We start from the raw sequence: 21,279 nt of genomic DNA, 5'->3' as shown, positions 1-21,279 counted from the left end.
AAGCGTTCCAGAGTTATAACCTCATAAATGGACAGTGGTCAGAATTGTAAAAATTGGCCTGGTCATTAACGTGCAAACCACCCTTGGGGGTGAAGGGGTTAAATATTTGTAAGCTGGTTAGGAGAGTTAGTCATTTAGTTGATTTTTAAAGGTGTAATAAATGGACAACCATTTTGAGCTGTAAGAAGTCTCAATAAGAATTTTGCTATTCATCATACGCCACTTCTGTCCTAACCCTTCCTCCCATTAGAAAGAAATGAGAGCTGATATACTTTTTCTCCAAGGGAGTGGCTTCTTCTCCAAGGACCAAGCCATCCATGTAGTAAATGGTCACCCAGTCATTTGAATCTCTGGCATGTAATAAAGTATGTCAACTGGAGATATAATATGTAGTTATCTGGAGCTTTCCATTGTTATAGTAACTGGACTAATACATTGTCACAAGATAACATCCCACCTACTATGTCACCAATACAAAGAACTTTCTATTGATGTGTCAAATATACAGGGTGGCCCATTTATATGGATACACCTGGGTGGGCCATTTATAAAGTTGGATCCAAAATGGCCCGCCCATCTTGAAAAGTTTTGCCCCTTCCATATACTAATGTGCCACAAACAGGAAGTTGATATCACCAACCATTCCCATTTTATTTAGGTGTATCCATATACATGGCCCACCCAGGTGTATTCATATAAATGGCCCACCCTGTACTGTAGGGTATAGTAAGTTTATTTGTATACAGATGAGCTATGTCATTATATAGTACGATACAATCCATGGGAAGATATAGACTTGTGAACAATGCATCCAAAAACACATTAAAAGACAATTCTTTATATTGAGCTTTTAGTTTTGCATTTATCACCAACTGATTTTGCTAAATAATCTAAACTGTGATTCAGAGAGTAATAGTACTGTTGAGTATACAGGACTAATATAGTGAAGACATCATGCCACTGGTAGAGCCTCTTCACATTAGAGTATCTCAGAGTGAACCCAACCAGTGATTGCATCCACTTATAAAACCATTGAAGTAACTACTGTGTATGATTGTAGCTTGTTATCTTTACAGCCATTTGGATCTCAGATGATTCTTCAAAATGGAAAATTAAACATTTGCCTGTTTGATGGTCAATTACATTCCTAATATGGAATCAAAGTACTATTACTTAAGGCAATGGGAATTAAAATTTGGATCCATACTTTAGTCTCCAATATTGTATAGCAAAAATATGATTCCATGCTAGCAGAAGAAAAGTCAAACCTATGAACTTTGAACTTGATTTTTTTTTAGACATTGCAAAAATTTCCCAGCATCCCTAACTCATAGAAAGAAATAAGTGACTATAATTATGTCTAGGGCAACAGCAAAGATTATTATAGTGCATTGCCAAACTTTGTTCAAAAATCTCCAAGAAAATAAATGCATTGAGAAGCTTAAAGGTGTAGCAATAATAATATTAGCAAAATACCTCCAGTTAGAAATGTAGTATAGTTTTTCTAATTCGCTGTGTCTCTTTCCTCATGAGCAGGCATTGCAGGACCGTAGGTATTCATGGTTACGACAACTAGCAACTAGCTAACTCACTATATCAGTGGTCATAACCATAGATCCCTAAGGTCCTGCAGTGATTGCACATGAAGAAAGAGACATAGTGAAAAAGAAAAACTATACTACATTTCTAATTCGAGATATTTGCTAATATTATTTCACCTAATATATTGGGATAAGATCTTGGATGTGGAAATACCCCTTTAAATATCTCTTCTAAATCGCACCAGTCAAGCAAGGTGCTACTCATCTCTTCTTTTGACAGCTGCATGTTGGGATTATATAGTAAATTTAAGAAAAATAATTCTTAGAGAAGGAATGGAATTCTCCTCAAATTTTACAAAGATTAGTATTCTCCAGCATATGGATTTTTATAATTTGCTCCATGCCAATTTAGCAAAATAGCAGGGCCAGACAAATTATAAAAAAAGTAATACTCAACTAACCATTCACCAGTCACCAACCTGCCTCTTTTCCATTGCCGTCATTCCACGCTTCCTCTTTGGCCTCTTTACTCCAGGCCAAGGCTTCCTGCACAACTCAGCTTCTGATGTCTTTGCACACCATGCAGTTGTGGTGCACATCATGACATCACGATGTTACGACATGGAACCCAATACATGACATGATGCTCAGTGAAATCTGAGCCAGTAAGTCCAAGCTTGGAGAGAAGAGGTCAAAGAGGATGTGCATAATGGAGAAAGGGGTAAAGAAGAGGTGCGAAAGACCAGGTAGTGGCTGAATAGGTGAGTATGAATTTTCAGTTTTTTACATCCTACATGTATTATACTGTGAGGTTTGGAAAGATCCCAGATCATAGTAAGAAATATTCAATTTTCATTGAATAACTTTGCTGCAAATCATATTTCCTTCTAAAATCCGCATGATTTGTCAAATTCGAATCTCAGCAGATTTACTCAGGTCTAGTAATTATAATTTTCACTTCCATAGAGTAGCCTGAAAATTACTTGGAAATTTTGTAAAAGTCTAGTGAAAATTTCTCACTGATGTTTTGGTTTTCTCCTGTAGATATATAGCAGCCTATAGAGTCCAGCAGCCGGGTCTCACTCCTAACTCCTGTGTATTCAAGGGCATTTAGTGGGTGCCATTGGTTCAACTGTGATACAATACAGTTAATGTCATGTAACATCCACCCGTGGTGTTAGATTCCCTTTAATGCTCTCTCATTATTCACTGACATACAGTTACATAGTTGCATAGGTTGAAGAAAGACCTAGGTCCATCAAGTTCATCCTTTCTCCCAGATGGCTGGAATTTGAACCAAACCATTTTTTATTAGTCTACTAATAATATACATATTACAAATAGACATTTACAAAAAAACCTCAAAATCCAGCATGTGGAACAGTGATGATCTTTATATGATAACTGGAAGTGGAGACACGAGAGCATCTTATATTTTGTTTCACGTTCCAATCCATACTGTTATTAGCCTGCCATTTATGTATACTGTACATCATTGTGTGTTTGTGTTAAGCCCAAAATGTCTTCTTCCTTCCTCATATAGTATGTTTGTATGCATATCTAATATCCTAGGAAGGCAGGTAAGCATAAAATTGCATATTTGAAAGAAATCCATTCTACTGGGATTTGAGGTCTTGTTTAGATCCTAAGGGATGATATTATTTCTGTGCAGATGTTCAAAGGAAGCTGAATAAATTCAAAGAAATATTTTGTTTTTATGTCATATCATTTGCATGAATGAAATGTGATGTCGCATAGAGAGACTTAACTGACATTCAATAGATTTTTTTATTTTTTTGATTCTTCATTTTTTTGCCATAATGAGGAATAGATATGATTTTACATAGCACAAAAGTTAAAGTGAAGCAGTCAGCAGGTTTTTCATGCCATCCGATGATGGCATGTGGTAGCAGTTGTGACACTGATTTCAATGATGTATCATTTAATGGTGTGCTGTTGTTTCCATTCAATTAATGTTTTATCAGCAGGATATTAGCAGTGCCCAGAGTTACTCCCTCCTGCCAAGAGGTCTAATCACGCCTTCTCCTGTGATGAGTAGCTCACTGTCAATAGACAATGTACACAGAGAGCTGTGGTGTGGACGGGGGCTGCTTTCTGAGCTCTGCTACGTTACATCTAAAACCTCTGATTGTATCCAAACTGCTGCACCCAGTGAACTAAGTGACATTGCTGGAATCAGGGTCTCTTTCTCTGCATCATACTTATCTCAGATGTGGGAGCAATAACTGGTGATGTATTCACTTTAAGGCTTTCTGACTAACCTAGCTTTGTATGAGCTTGGGATCTGTTTATGATCTATTGCTATCTTACTCTAAAGTACTAAGGCCTGGACTTCTCAGGAAGCAGCTTACAAAGTTACAGTCTTTTAATTTACATAATGCCTGACAACTCTCAGAGACTTCCAAAAATGGGAGACCTTTTAGATCAGCAAATCTCCTTGGCACTGCCAAAACATCCTAGAAATCAGCAGTTCTCAAAGGTTTTTGGTGTTTTATGCTGTGATGCCACAGAATCAGTTAAAGACCTGCCATCATTGGACTGTTAAAGGGATGTAGAGGGACAGTTAAAAAGTTGTGGTGGGGCATAGTATGGGAAGAAGGTTATATAGTCAGGAAAGCTGGGTAGCAAGTGATGAGAGAATCCGCAGAATTTGCATTTTTGCAATCCCCTTGAATTTGGCCAGGATATTCAATTTACAGCAAATTTGTGAAATGTTTGTCGAATGTTTTATTGTGTTCTAGTCTGTCTCTTTACCTAAAGAGCAATTCTATAATTATGCCAAAACTGCAGAAAAAGACATGGGCTGCACATCCAAAAATCATGCATTGATCTAATGCCGCAAGGCAAAAATTCACAGAACCGAACATGAGGTTCTTAGTTTAACATTCTGATCGGGCTTTATAAAGCCCCATGCCACATCATGGTAAACATCTCAGTGGGTCCCCAGCCTAAAAAGTGGGTCTCCATGCTTCAATCATGCCGTCTACCAAGAAATATTAGAGTGCTTCATGCTTCCCTCTGCTGAAAAGCTTTTTGGAGATGAGAAATGTCATTCTCCAGCAAGACATGGCACCTGTCCACACTGCCAAAAGTACCAATACCTGTGCTTGATTTGCCAGCAAACTCACCTGACCTTAACCCTATAGAGAATCTATGGGGTATTATCAAGAGGAAGATGAGAGACACCAGACCCAACAATGCAGACAAGCTGAAGTATGCTATCAAAGCAACCTGGGCTTCCATAACACCTCAGCAGTGCCACAGGCTGATCGCCTTCAAGCCACGCCGCATTGATGCAGTAATTGATGCAAAAGGTCCCCGCTGTAAGCCATAATTATAATCATCAACATTAACCAAAATAAACACTTGAAATAGGTCATTCTGTTAGTAATTACTCTATATAATATGACTTTTACTTTTTGTATTTAAGAACTGAAATAAATTAATATTTTGATGATATTCTAATTTTGTGAGAAGCACTTGTACGTTAAAGTATTGATAATTAAGCACATTTTAATTTAGTGGTCATTTCTCTTTAATGAGCCCTACTTCTCATGACTGCAGTCAATCAGTAATCTATTGGGGGTTTTCTTCACTCCTGTACACAGTATCCTGCACTGTATATCTAGTTTCCCCTTAAAAAAAACCACAATGGCAGATCTGCTTCTCAAAGCCATTTTCACTGATTTGCTACAGCTGTGCTTTGTGGTCAAATGGTAATTATAAAGAAACCATCAATAATTCTAGAATTAGTATTGATTCAGACTTGTCACTTTCTCTTTATTTTGTACATTACTGAAGCCCCTTGTACTGTGGCTATGGCTTTTCTTGACATGATTCACCATAAATTTCCCCAAGACGTTGCTGAAATAGATTTGGTATATTCGGTGGCATTGAACAGTAAATAGACTCATGTCTCTTACTGTCAAAGATGTGAGAGCTAGGACTATCCGATTATTTATTACCTATGCAAAATAAATAATAATGTCTTTAGTGATTTGCATGCAAACATAAATAATAATGTATGAAAGGTAAACACATGTAGAATTTAATTTGTAATATAATAATTCTAGAGTTTAGGTTTTTCTATTGTTTAGTTTACTTTTTGATCAAAAGCCATGTTCTACATTTTATTTTTAATGCATACAATACATTGTCAGAGATGTTGACGCTCTTTCTCTTCTACATCGTAATGTAAGATAGACTCTTGCCCCTATGCCAAAAAACTCTAGTACACTCCATCAGCAGTTCTGGAAATGAGATGACCATACAGCTCATCCAAAGTGTTCTATTATAGCAGCATGTTTTCCTGTTAAAGGGGTTGTCCATGCTTTTATTTAAACTGGGCTTAGTACAGTTTAAAAATAAACACATCTGTCACCCACCCATCACCCTCTACTCCTCCCTTGCATTTCATTGCACTGGTCCCTCCTGTAACATGTATCTGAGCCTACTGCTTCTACTTTGGCCTTTGTTCCTAAGCACCACTTATTGTGGATGATGGGATGATGGTGGTGTCTGTCAGTTTTACTTTTGGATAGACTTGTTTTGACTTGACCCATCATCTTATGCATTTGTGTTTTGCAGAAAAGGGCTGATTGTTATTCTAATTAGCACCTTGTTGGGAGCCTGGGAGCTTTGTGCTGGGCTCCTCGCTATTTCAAACCTCTCTAGTCAGTCTCTGGTTGCCAGTTATACTGTCTCTGGTTCACTCCTTCCTCTCTGCTCTAACTAGGCCTGCTTATTTCCATCCTTTTCTTTGGCTTATGTTTTAACTACCTCTCCTTTTTGTTCCTGACCTTGACCTCCTGTTTCTGACTATTCTCTGCCAGCCAACTCCATCAGCTAACATCTACTCTGTGGACCTAACCTAGGGGACCTTGCAGAAGTCCAGATCTTTGTATAGAGGTTAAAGGGTTAAAGGGTGAAGGTTATGGTTGATTAAGTGCCTTATGCAAAGACTGTCTGTAGAAACCATCTTAATGGGAATTTGTCACACTATTGAATTATTACACAGGTCTGCAAACAAAATTTTTTCAAGCGCTGTTTTGGTTATTCCACATAATCTTTATGTTTTTAAGTGCGCTGAATCAGAAAATGACCTCCGTTTTGTCATAGGACATCACGTTTTCTGACAATTTAAGCAACTATGTTAAATAAGAAAATACCTCAAATGAAAATAGACTCATCAAATTAATTTTCTATCACAAATGTTTCATGAAAATCATTTTTTAACTGCAATGAGCTCATTAACACACACTAAAATTGATTCTTCTTCCCTGTGAGGCTTCTCTTGGTACATTTACGCTTGTGAGTAGCATCTGGAATGTCTCTCTGAAGCGTCCAACAGTCTGCCATCATTGTAATGCTCCATCTTCCGTGGTATCTTCTTTCCATCTCTTTAATGTCCTGGTGGAATCGTTCACCTTGCTGTTCACTCACAGCTCCCAAATTTTTAGGAAAGTTGTCAAGGTGGGAATGGAGGAAATGCACTTTCAAACTCATCAGGCAACCTAAAGCTTGAAACGCTTTCAGCTTTCGTCCGACGATTTTTTTGTAGTCAAGGTCTTTGTTATTGCCTAAAAATTTCTCTGCGACCTCTTTAAATGCAAACCACCCTTCTTTTTGAGGATGCGTCATGGTATTGACAAACTCTTGATCAGCTATAAGCCTTCTAATGTCTGGTCAGACGAACATACCTTCCTTCAATTTTGCCTCCGAGAGGCCTGGAAACTTGGTGACCAAGTATTTGAAGCATTCATCATCTTTTGGAAGTGATTTTATGAATTGCTTCATCAATCAAAAATTGAGAAAAATATACTAAATTTGAAGAGAATTTTGCATTTTGTGGCAAATCCCGACGTCCAGGATTTTTTTCAATATTTTTTTCGTTTTCAGCACACCAAAATACATGGAAATTAGATGAAAATAATCTAACAGCTTTTTAGTCGCAGACCTGTGTTATTATGGGCATAAAGGTTATATACCTCTGTAATTGGTCATACCTGTATGCCTCCTGGATGATGCCTTGTTGTGTAAAAATGATCTCTTACAGCTTTGATCTTCCAGGCTATGGGATGTACGCTAAAACCCAAGATAAAAACATAATAAGCGAATACCCTGCAGTTCATAAATAAACAGCAATAGTGCATGAAAATAATATAGGGTGCTTAGTTAACATAAATTTGATTTAAAAAAAATGTAAAAGCCATCCCACCAGGTCACGATGACCCTATTCGGAGTGGTCGTATCTCTAATATTGAAACCTTACTATTTGTCCAGTGATGTGCATGTGGATAAGGGCTGAGAAAGACCATTGGTTCTGTCCCAAATAGGGTCACCATGACATGGTGGGATGGCTTTTACATTTTTTTAATCAAAGTTATTTTAACTAAGCACCCTATATTATTTCAATACATTATCACTGTTTATTTATTTACTAAAGGGCATTTGCTTATTATGTTTTTAACTTCGTTTTTGCCTGTTTAGTGGCCAGTGTGAACATGCGCATACAAGCTGCATGCACACCAACTTATATTACAGTTCATTTCTGTAGGTTTTTTTATGGGACATGTGCTGCCCGGAAGGTAAGAGTGCCTCCATTCTTCATTGAACATTATACAAGATTTCTCCTCCCCTTCTCTTCAGTGTCACTTTAATGTCATGTACATGCCCGGAATTCCCACGCCTGTGTATTCCACCTGACTTCGCTCCTCTGCACTGTTCCACCCTTCTACGAGCACTGTCTTCCATCTTGATGTGCGCAGACACCAGAAAGTCACCGTAACTTCCGGTCCCGGTGATCTCGGCACAGAGTAAAGGTTAATTTCCCACAGTGCAGAACAGTGCATAAGAGCAAAGGCAGGCAGAATGTGCACGGGTTTTACAGTCACATCAAACAGACACTGATGAGAAGGGTAGGCAAAATCTTGTATAATGAAGACCGGAGACAGTCTTATCTTCGGGGTAGCCTGAAAGATCGAAGCTATAAAAAATAATTTCTACTGAGCATGGTATCATCGAGGAGGGATAGAGGTATTACTAATGTCAACTGTATACAATCTGTATGCCCATTAAAATGTCAAAAAGCTCAAAAGGGTGAAAAAATGTAATTTAAGAGCTGCCAGCCTTCCAATGAGAGTACTCTGTTACACACTGCATGTGAACAACCACTGCACTGATTGCAGTGGTCATGTCTTGATGAAAGCTGATGGTTGGCTGCAGCAGTCATGTGACACAACTTGTCATGTGACCCCCTGGGAACAGCACTGCTGACATCGCTGCTTTGAGGGGTGAGTAAAAATGTGTTTTTTCTTTGGGGATCCAAACTGGTTATGCAGGGGATTATCCAGTAGTGGACAACCCATTTAGTACATTACATTATATTATTCAATATCTGTCTTCCTCTTAGTTATCTACTAGTGATGAGCGAGTGTACTCGTTGCTCGGGTGACCTCCGAGTATTTATGACTGCTCGGAGATTAAGTTTTTATTGCCTCATCAGCATGATTTACAGCTATTAGCCAGCTTGATTACATGTGGGGATTCCCTAGCTACCAGGCAACCCCAACATCCCACACCCACAGCCTGGCTAATAGCTGTAAATCATTCAGCTGCCGTGATGAAAACTAAATCTTCAAACACTAACAAATACTCAGAGGTCACCCGAGCAACGAGTACACTCGCTCATCACTATTATCTACATTTTCCTGATTTCAGAGATTTCTATTTTTCAGTTAAGCAGAGTATATGCAGTATACATGACATCTAACACAGAGATTACCACCAAGCTTCAGAGTGAAATACAACAAACTATATAACAAAGAATCATAAATGAAAAATAGTGGGATATTACAGGCGGGGAAATCACCAGTTAATGCAATAAACAATTAGGTTGCAAATATATTTACACTCCTTCCTTCCTTTGCAAGCTGTAAATCACACAGCAGAAAATGTCATTACATGTAAATGATTTCTCTTTTCTTGTCGTGAAAAAGCAGTGGCAGCTGGATGAGGTGCATGTAATTTCCCCTGGTAGAAAAAGTTAACCCACGGATTAGAATGGACACATGTTCACATTTGTATAGCAGATAACAAATAGATGAGCTGATAATGCTAGCAAAATATGTATTTATATATTTATTTTACCTTTTTTTAATCAGATATTGATGTGACGTGGCATGTAAATACTGGATGACATATGTATATAAAAAATGCACTTAAGGACTGGATATGGATGTTAAAAATGGACATTCGGATTGCGTATGGATGAAAAAAAAATTTTTCGGAATGAAAACTGGACTATTTTTCATTTAGTTCTTGAGCCTGTTAAGTATCTGTGCTCTAAAATACAATTTTCAACTCTTCACTTTTGCAGTGCCTTGGACTTTTGTGCATATTGATCATTTTGGTGGAGCTCAACCCTTCTTACTCTAGATAGTAGTGTATGCAAAATTAAAAATATATATAAAAATAGAAATGCTTGCAATTATTTTTCTTACCATCATCAGCACAAATGACAGTCTTGCTTGAGTAAAGCTCTTTTTCCATCATTACCTTTGTAGCTATTAGCATTAATGCTTTCAGAGCCAATATTTATTGAGCAAGTCTATAGCTCAACATTCATTGGAGATTCACTGATCTGTAAGATGGGATACAAGACTTCCACCAGACATCAACAGCTTTTCAAGTACAGAACAATTAACCCAGAGATTGACTTCATTGCTTATTGAATCTGGTTCTTAAAGGCAGAATTGCTTCAATGGCTTCTTTTGTAACTCATGTTCTTGCACAATGATTCTTATCTATATTCCCCAAGGGCTGCTTACAGATCAGGATTTACAGATATCCCTATTTGAGCACCGGTGTCTCAATCATTCTTATTGATCCGCATGGACACAACAGTAGTGTACCATTAAATCTGGTCCACTAATCACCCCTGGGGACTGCTGATATGGTCATCGCGTAGGGAATGGACTGTTAGACATAGTTCCAGTTCTTGAGCCCATTTTAATTAGATTATATACAAATCCTTCATATGTTTTAGGAATAACTAATACCATTTTTTCCTTGACAACAAGAAACTAAAAAAAAAAATATTTCATTTTTCCTTTGTCTGAAATTGAACACGTACCTTTACCTTCCCTTGTTTTGACATATAAATGCTCACAATGAGAAGCAAGAACATGCATTTATGTCTCTCAAGGTTGGTTTGCAGACAAAGAAAAAATCACAACCCTCCGTAGTATGCAGTTATATCTGACAAAGGAAGGCTGAGTATTCAGCTACAACATTCCATAGTATAACGAATAATTCTGAAAAGGAGGCAGTGGCATAACTTGAAGCTCGTGAGCCCTTATTCAAAAATCCAAAGGGGCCCTCAATTATGGCAGACCTTTAATTATATTGGTCATTTCATATGGTTCAAAGGGACCTTTTGGGCCTCTTAAACTCCAGAACCCAGTTGCGATTGCAAGCCGTTCACCTTCTTCATGACTACATGTAATTAGTACTAGATATATTCATTGGAAAATTGCATAATGGCTGTTTCTATAAAAAACATAGATCTTTCCACTGTTATGGACTCCAATTTTTCATTATGCAAATTTGATACGCTTTTACACAAATACTTATAGCTTAGAAAATGAGAGACCAAGTAACACAGTAAATTTTAATAGCTGGTGATCTCACGGTACATATTTCGGGACATCTTTAGCCAAGACAAATGGTAAGGTATACTACAACAAAAGTCAATGCGTAGACTAGTTCCATGGACATTTCAAATTGGAGTTACAGATGTGTCCACCCTTACCTTACTTTGTTAAAGGGGTTGTCCATTACCCCTTCTCACTCCCTAAATCTCTCCGATGCCCACAATGTTGTAGCAGTGTTGGCACTGGCTCTCCCGGGGCTTGCGTTACATTTTTATGTGTCGTGATCTCTGTGGCCATTCAGTGCTGGCTTCACTAACCCCTCCTTCAGATATAAGTGACATTACAAAGTAGTGACAGCAGCTGCGGCTCTGACTTCCTCCAGATGTCGGATTTGTCCAAATGAAGTGAGAGTGAAGCTAACACTAGCAGCCATTGAGTGCATTTACTGAGCATGCATTTCAGTAAGCCAACATTTTGGAGTTTAAATTCATTTTTCAAGCTGGTGTTATAAAGTATTCTAATTTACTGAGATAATGACTTTTGGGTTTTCATTGGCTGTAAGCCATAATCATCAACATTCACTTGCTTGTGCACCTTTTTCTACCACACTTTTTCCTTCCACTCAACTTTCCATTAATATGACTAGATATGTCAACTGCATTCTGGACATCTGTCAGAGCTGCAGTCTTCCCCATGATTGTGGAGTCTACTGAAACAGACTAAGGGACCTTTTTAAACACTTAGGAAGCCTTTGCAGATCTTTTTTCTTAATTATTCTAATTTACTGAGATAATGACTTTTTGGTTTTCATTGGTTGAAAGCCATAATCATGAAAAAATTAACAGAAATAAACACTTGAAATGGATCACTCTTTTTCTAATTACTCTATATAATATATGAGTTTCACTTTTTGTATTGAAGAACTGAAATAAATTAACCTTTTGACGATATTCTAATTTTGTGAGAAGCACCTGTGTCTACTGGCAGTGATGCTTTTGTTGTTCCTTATTTTTAGGCATTTACCTAGTAGCAGAGCTACAAATTACACTGAAATTGTGCAGTTTCTATACAATGCCCCAAACTAATACAATTGCATAGTCTTATAAAAAGTCGTATTTTATGGTTATTGTGATCTCTTAAATACAAAATAATGGGTCAATTTGTCTATATTATTTAATATACAGTGGGGCAAAAAAGTATTTAGTCAGTCAGCAATAGTGCAAGTTCCACCACTTAAAAAGATGAGAGGCGTCTGTAATTTACATCATAGGTAGACCTCAACTATGGGAGACAAACTGAGAAAAAAAAATCCTGAAAATCACATTGTCTGTTTTTTTATCATTTTATTTGCATATTATGGTGGAAAATAAGTATTTGGTCAGAAACAAAATTTAAACACAATACTTTGTAATATATCCTTTGTTGGCAATGACAGAGGTCAAACGTTTTCTGTAAGTCTTCACAAGGTTGCCACACACTGTTGTTGGTATGTTGGCCCATTCCTCCATGCAGATCTCCTCTAGAGCAGTGATGTTTTTGGCTTTTCGCTTGGCAACACGGACTTTCAACTCCCTCCAAAGGTTTTCTATAGGGTTGAGATCTGGAGACTGGCTAGGCCACTCCAGGACCTTGAAATGCTTCTTATGAAGCCACTCCTTCGTTGCCCTGGCGGTGTGCTTTGGATCATTGTCATGCTGAAAGACCCAGCCACGTTTCATCTTCAATGCCCTTGCTGATGGAAGGAGGTTTGCACTCAAAATCTCACGATACAATGCCCCATTCATTCTTTCATGAACCCGGATCAGTCGTCCTGGCCCCTTTGCAGAGAAACAGCCCCAAAGCATGATGTTTCCACCACCATGCTTTACAGTAGGTATGGTGTTTGATGGATGCAACTCAGTATTCTTTTTCCTCCAAACACGACAAGTTGTGTTTCTACCAAACAGTTCCAGTTTGGTTTCATCAGACCATAGGACATTCTCCCAAAACTCCTCTGGATCATCCAAATGCTCTCTAGCAAACTTCAGACGGGCCCAGACATGTACTGGCTTAAGCAGTGGGACACGTCTGGCACTGCAGGATCTGAATCCATGGTGGCGTAGTGTGTTACTTATGGTAGGCCTTGTTACATTGGTCCCAGCTCTCTGCAGTTCATTCACTAGGTCCCCCCGCGTGGTTCTGGGATTTTTGCTCACCGTTCTTGTGATCATTCTGACCCCACAGGGTGGGATTTTGCGTGGAGCCCCAGATTGAGGGAGATTATCAGTGGTCTTGAATGTCTTCCATTTTCTAATTTTTGCTCCCACTGTTGATTTCTTCACTCCAAGCTGGTTGGCTATTGCAGTTTCAGTCTTCCCAGCCTGGTGCAGGGCTACAATTTTGTTTCTGGTGTCCTTTGACAGCTCTTTGGTCTTCACCATAGTGGAGTTTGGAGTCAGACTGTTTGAGGGTGTGCACAGGTGTCTTTTTATACTGATAACAAGTTTAAACAGGTGCCATTACTACAGGTAATGAGTGGAGGAAAGAGGAGACTCTTAAAGAAGAAGTTACAGGTCTGTGAGAGCCAGAAATCTTGATTGTTTGTTTCTGACCAAATACTTATTTTCCACCATAATATGCAAATAAAATGATAAAAAAAACAGACAATGTGATTTTCTGGATTTTTGTTTCTCAGTTTGTCTCCCATAGTTGAGGTCTACCTATGATGTAAATTACAGACGCCTCTCATCTTTTTAGGTGGTGGAACTTGCACTATTGCTGACTGACTAAATACTTTTTTGCCCCACTGTATGTTCTAAATATAATCGAACGTACAGGGACCTACAGTAAATTACATTTTACTAGCTCCTTCCAGAAGCCGTCAGACTCCATTCCCAAAGCAGATCAGGTTTTTAATCACTTCTGGGGCTGCAATTACATTTTTTAGTAAGAAGTGTAACGTTGAACCCTGGCAATCTGCTGCTCGCTAGTGAGCGCACAGAGGTTCACACCCGGATTTTTACTAAATACTGTTTACTTGTTACTTGCAAGGAGAATCATTTCTCTGTCATATTTTGTGTTTACCAGATGTAAGTGACGTGAACCGTAGCGGTGCATTGACATGCTAAGTCTCTCACGTGAGATGGAAGCGCATACGTTGTCATTGTGTCTGTCATAAATTAGCTCCCTGCTTCCAGATAGGGCTGTCAGTGGCAAGGTAAAATGTGTGCTTTATGCTGGCTTGTAATGGTAATTCAGAATGGTATGAAAGCCGGCCTGACTTCTGGATAGATGAATATCCATCTTGCTGTTTAGTTGCCAGAATTTCTCCTGAATATATGGCCTTACCTTGAATAATTAATAATTTCAATGACCGCTTTGATTACTTTAGAAAGCCACATTGATTCAGGTTATATTTTATTTTGAGAAGAAATAATATGGGCAGCAAAATTTAACACTTTAAATAGAGGCGGAATGAGAATGATCGGGGTCTTCTAGGGCTACACAGACCGTTTTTGCAGCATTTGTTTCTGCAGCCAAAACCTATTCTTTTGGCAGTAAAATGATGTGTTCCAAATGCTCATTTTGCACCAGTTTCGCTGCATTTTGGCAGATTTTTTTGGTGCGGATCACATGGGTATTTTGTCTACAGCACATGTTTAATAAAATTAGCTTTATTCACCAGAAACGCTGAAAAAATAATTGTATTTTTGCACCATTTTAGAACTTTCTCAATGCTTTCTATGGATGAAAAAATGCTGCAAAAACACTAAAAGAATTAAAAAAATGCTGCAGTTCCCATCTATGTTTCCCTCTTGTAGCTCCTTCTGTATCATATCCAGGCATATATACAGTATATTTTCAACTAAATATTTTAAATAACTCCACATTCCTCAATTTAAGATCAAATATATATATATATATATATATATATATATATATATATATATATATATATATATATATATATTTTTTTTTTTTTATTTTATCTATTTTGCCAGATTTGGGTGGAAACAAATTAGAAAAAAAATATTTTAGCCAAAGCGGATTTTTGTAAAATTTTTATAAAATTCAATTCCTCTTGCATATTCTCACTTATCTCTAATCCATATGCCAAAAATGGATATTACCTTCCTTTTTGGAAATAATGTTACCCGCCATTTTGGCAGTAATAGGAGGTATAGAAACGAGACCTCCTGTGCTTCAGAATTGCTAGTCACTTGAGCACAGATCGTCGTGCACTTGGGCACTTTATGCAGAACACAGAGAGAATTGTCTACGAAAATACAGGATGGCAGGCAGTTACACATTGTCTAAACCAATGTTTCTTATAACCTTTTACTAGAATTCTGTGCTGTAATTTCTAAAACACACACCATTAATTTGCAGCCATCATGCACCACATGTAAGGTTGCACTGTGAACTCTATGTGGATCACATATCTTTTGCCAGGTTTTTGCCGATTGATTTACAGGCAACTATCCCTTGAGTTAGATGGAGTCTTCGGCATTTTCCTTTTGCACTTTCTTCTCCTGAAGGTAAAGTTTCCCTGGTTTCTTTTCATGTAATGCTTCAGTAATGATCATTTTTCTATTAGATTAAAAAGCAAGAATACAAGGAGATGGGGTTGTAGAGATGCATTTGTTCTGTGTGCAATAATAGACAAATTGTTGCATTAGTGTTAGACCATATCTCTAGCCATTTGGAAATTGTGCGAATCTGATGCAACTAGAAGAAAATGGAAAATGTTAAGGAAACGGCAGGCAGAGAAGCATAATAAAGATCACAAAACAATTGGCTTTGCAAGCCAAAATATTGAGGATATTGAGGGATTGATTGCAATGTAAGGCTTTCATCACTTCTCCACCACTAGACTTGGAGGACTTGGTTCATCTGCTGGTACTGACTTGATGGTGACAAGATTTATGTACATAAAAATCTATTGAATTTTCTAGCACAATTGTTGGTGTCTATACACACTCTTGTCTAATAAAGAACTGTATGTAAACCCCGCACTGTTCTCCTGGGAGCCAAAGCCAACACGATCAGCTGTCATGGGCCATTACTACACAAGGGAAAACATACTTGAAGAATTTCCTTTCTGCATGCAGCTCCCGGGGGTATTCATTTTCCTTGCAAAGATCTAACTGGCGTGAAGCATCTTACAGGCAATGCTCAATGGGGGAAAAAATATGCAAATTAGGTTTCCTCCAGAAGGAAAACAAAATTTACTCTTTAGAGCCACTTTTAGGTAGTTAGTTACCTTGCAGATCAATGTCTGCCCTATTAAAGTCATTAAAACATGACTTAGGCTTTTATTCTCTTCTTTTCGACAGCTTTATCAGAGTTATTGCTCCTTGTCAGTCAGAAGATGACTTTAAGGTCATGTTCACACTTTCAGTATTTGGTCAGTAATCTACTTCAGTGAGGAACCATCAGAGGAGAAGTATAAGGCCACATTCACACATTCAGTAGTTGGTGAGTTTTTTTACCTCAGTATTTGTAAGCCAAAACCAGGAGAGGAACAATCAGAGGAAAAGTATAATAGAAACACATCACCACTTCTGTATTTTTCACCCACTCCTCATTTTGGGTTACAAATACTGAGGTAAAATACTGACCAAATACTGACATGTGAATGAGGCCTAATAGCAACACGTCACCACTTCTGTATTCTTCATCCTCTCCTGATTTTGGCTTTCAAATACGGATGTAAAATACTGACCAAATACTGAAAGTGTGAATGTAGCCTTACACATGGATACTGCTTCTCTGCAAGCAAAGACAATGTATCACCCTCTCACAGAGCCATGTTAAAGGCTTTTCGTCTAACCAACTACCACCGTGCATTGTATTACAGAAGCACTTCCATTAAACTTTTTGTCCTCTTAATATATTGTAATCTTCATATTATATAGCACTGTGTACTGACAATTGCTCATTTTGCCTTTTTAACAAGTTAGTTTTTCTCTTTTCTCTACTCTATGTAGAAACAGGAAGTCTCTTTTTCCTGCATGAGTCATCCCGCTCTTCAACTCCTGACCCAGCAGATCCCTCCTTCCCCTGCCAAGGAATTTTGCAGTGATGACTCATGCAGGAAAAAGAGACTTCCTGTTTCTACATAAAGCTTAGAAGGATTCAGCTAGACAGTTTTAAATCATGTGCTATTATAGACCTAATGGAAAAGAGAAGAATTAACTGGGTTGAAAGGCAAAATGAGCAATTGAAATTGCACAGTGCCATATTACTGTATATGATAACTACAATATAGTAAGATGATAACAATTTTGATGGGAGTGCTTCTTTACAGAAGAGTGGAACTTGCAGTAGCTGTCTACAGATCGTCTTTGGTTGGGCTAATATCCTTAGTCATGTTTCAATGCTATTTAATTGGTCAGACTTTCTCTTAGAAGGTGATAAGTATTTTTTTTTAGAAAAGCTTACTTGTTACTTGTAAACTTTAAGCACAGAGAAAAAAAAAATGCTCTGGATTGATGAATTATGGCTTTGGATAATTATGGCTTGGACTTGATTGATTCCTGGACTACATGTCCTATCAAAATGCAAAGTGTCAGCTTAAAGAGTTGGTGAAGAAGGAATATAGTTCTGTAGCTATTACTCATGCTGTGGGATGGGCCCCTTTATTTTAGGGAAATCATAATGTTACAGCAAATAATGGAATTGAAGAAAAATGAGTTTTCAGTCTTGTAGGAATGGATTAGGGAAGATTCCATTTCAGCATAACAATAGAGTCCCAATACATCAAACTCCTAAACCTTGTGCTGATCTCAACTGAGTGTATGCCAGAATTTAATCTGCGGTATAGAGGGTTTTTTTTAATAAATAGGAACATCTACGCCCTATTAGGAATTGTTCAGTAAGAACGGATGTTACAGACGAGAGGCAGGCTGAGGGGCCGGGGAATCACAGGCGGGGAGGAGAAGACCTGGAGCAAAGTCAGGCCTTTGTGCACCGAAATCTAATTATCAAAAAACTTCAAATGATGATTAAAGAGGAACCACAAAGCAGATTTCTTCACCAAAGGTATCATTTTAATCAGTAATACAGCACCATTACAGTTATGTCTTTCCATTACTAAATCATGTTGGCAGGTTCATTCTTGAGGTGGTGGATTTAGCTTATATTGGGAAACTCTGGTTCCCTGAAAACTGGTGGTCAACAAAAGGGAAATTTTCACTGATTCACTCATGCCTTAGATTAAATTAATATGTAGTGTGAAACAATATATGCATTATTACACGTGAAGCAAAAAGATAAAGGTATTTATTCCCGAGTTTTGCTAGCTGGTTGTGTTATTGATATTCCTGTCTGATTTTTAAGCTATTTTCGATGTCCTTCTCCCTCAAGATTGGAACAATTAGTAAAAACCTTATGCGGGGGTCATCTGATTGGAAGCCTGTGATGTATTGGTCTTTTTTCATGGAGCACAATAAACCTTGCTTTATCTTAATCCGTGTAGTATTTGGGATGGTTCCTGCCTTATAGACGGCGTCCTCCTCCAGCTGCAGTATTATTGACTGATTTGATATTTAAATGTGAAAATATTGTCTACGTTGTATTTCATAAGAAATGTCACGGCAGACTGGAAACGATAGCACGCTGTCAGATGCGAAATGATAGATTCTAGAAAAAAAAACTGTTGTTGCATAAAGATGAGCCCTTTTGTGCTACCTTGGAAGGTTGCTATGGCAACAGAGCATTGCTTCCTGGGAATTTCAGTTTTCTTGTTTGTTCCGAGAAGCAAAAACCCCTTGTTTGTTGCAGTTCTTGGATTTTTTTTATCCTAACAAGGAGATGAAATGATGCTCAGAGTTTATTTTTATCGGATTCATCTATCACTGATTTTTACTTAAGACATGCATAGATCATAAGCAGCAGGACTGTGCGGCTGTAATCATCTCAGGAGGCTTCCTTGCATTAGGCAGGAAATAAATACTATGTTACCTTGAAAACAGAGAGGACTGATTTATCTAATGGAGTTGGGCTCAATAGTCTCGGAAGGAGAAATAACAAACTTACTTTTCTTCTGTATTACTATCAAATGTTAACAAGAATTGTGTTTTTTTCTTTCAATATCACAATAATAAAAAACATTTAAAAAAAAAAATCACAAAGTCACATAGTAGGGCTGTAATTTTACCATTTTAGTATTTTTCATATTTTCATTTTGCAGTTTCTCCATTTTATGGGAATATTTTCCCAAACTGGTTTACTAAGGCTAAAAATGCCATTAAGGGTTGTTACAATCTCCAAGATCCTATCCCAATATGTAGTAGTTGTAATTAGTGTTGAGCATTCCGATACCGCAAGTATTGGGTATCGGCCGATACTTGCGGTATCGGAATTCCGATACCGCGATCCGATACTTTTGTGGTATCGGGAATCGGAATCGGAAGTTCCCAGTGTATGGTTCCCAGGGTCTGAAGGAGAGGAAACTCTCCTTCAGGTCCTGGGATCCATATCCATGTAAAAAATAAAGAATTAAAATAAATAATAGGGATATACTCACCCTCTGACGCGCCCTGGTAGTAACCGGCAGCCTGCTTTGCTTAAAATGAGCGCGTTCAGCACCTTCCATGACGTCACGGCTTCTGATTGGTCGCGTGCGCTCATGTGACCGCCATGCGACCAATCACAAGCCGTGACGTCATTCTCAGGTCCTAAATTCCTAATTCTAGGAATTTAGGACCTGAGAATGACGTCACGGCTTGTGATTGGTCGCGTGGCGGTCACATGAGCGCACGCGACCAATCAGAAGCCGTGACGTCATGGAAGGCCCTAAACACGCTCATTTTAAGCAAAGAAGGCTGCCGGTTAACAGCAGTGAGGTGCAGGGGCCTCCGGAGAGGTGAGTATATCAATATTTATTATTTTAATTCTTTATTTTACACATTAATATGGATCCCAGGGCCTGAAGGAGAGTTTCCTCTCCTTCAGACCCTGGGAACCATCAGGATACCTTCCGATACTTGGTGTCCCATTGACTTGTATTGGTATCGGGTATCGGTATTGGCGATATCTGATACTTTTCGGGTATCGGCCGATACTATCCGATACCGATATTTTCAAGTATCGGACGGTATCGCTCAACACTAGTTGTAATAAGAATATTAGTAAATACCTTCAATTAGAAATGTAGTATAGTTCTTCTGATTCGCTATGTCACTTAACCCATGTGTAGGGCATTGCAATAGCATAGATATCCATGGTTATGACTACTCATATAATAACAGTTAATTAGTTAGTTGGATACCTAAGCTACTGAAATACCTTGCACATGTGGTAAGCGACTTAATGACTCAGAAGAACTATGCTACATTTCTGTTTGGAGGTATTTGCTAATAATATTATTACACCTACTACATATTGGGATAGGATCTTGGAGATGGGACTACCACTTTAATAGAAAGATGAGTGAATCAGTTTGCAAGACCCTGGTCCTTCTGCTAGGTCAGTAGTCCATGAACGCTAGATTGGAGCCTTGTAAACTGCCTCTGACTTTCTGACATTCCCAGCTCCTCTTTTGATTAGCTAGCCTGGCATGACATCATGACTTGCAATGTCATGACAGACTGGTTAATCAATAGAGGAGTCGTGGATACTGCTATGTAGGAGGTGGTTCACAGGTCTTCCGTCTGGCAGCCATGGAATTCTTACCTGGCTGCTTGACCAATGACCTGAAAATGTATTCCTCACCTCTACTAAAGTGTTTTAAAATGCAAAAATGACAGACCACCAGTTGACAATGCTGGGCTTTTGCCATTCTTAACCATTGCCAATTGTCTGAACTAGAGATGAGTGAATCAATTTGATGTCATTCGAATTTGTGTCAATTTTTTTCAAATTAGCTAAACCCAGCAAATTCTAACAATTCATTGACTGCTGCCATTTTAGACATTGCAGAAGATTGCATCAGCAATAGAAGGACCGCGTGAGACTGGACGTATTTCCACAGAATGCTTTGTAGCTATCACAAATCCATGGTATAGCACAGCCAATCAGGATGGAGTATCAAAGCCTGTGTAAAAGCTGATGCAGGGAATACAACAGCCATTTTGCAAAAA

At 38.2% G+C, this 21,279-nt stretch overlaps 1 protein-coding gene across 9 annotated transcripts in view; it reads left to right on the top strand.

Moving 5' to 3' along the window:
* The window catches only part of NRXN1 (neurexin 1), a 1,786,277-nt gene that overhangs the window by 73,947 nt on the left and 1,691,051 nt on the right, over positions 1-21,279 (top strand). The gene's annotated exons all lie outside the window — the stretch shown is intronic.

The sequence above is a fragment of the Ranitomeya variabilis genome, chromosome 2 (assembly GCF_051348905.1).
Source record: "Ranitomeya variabilis isolate aRanVar5 chromosome 2, aRanVar5.hap1, whole genome shotgun sequence".
Classification (NCBI taxonomy): Eukaryota; Metazoa; Chordata; class Amphibia; order Anura; family Dendrobatidae; genus Ranitomeya; species Ranitomeya variabilis.
Note: the sequence above shows the minus strand (reverse complement) of the source record. Positions and strands in the feature narration are given on the sequence as shown.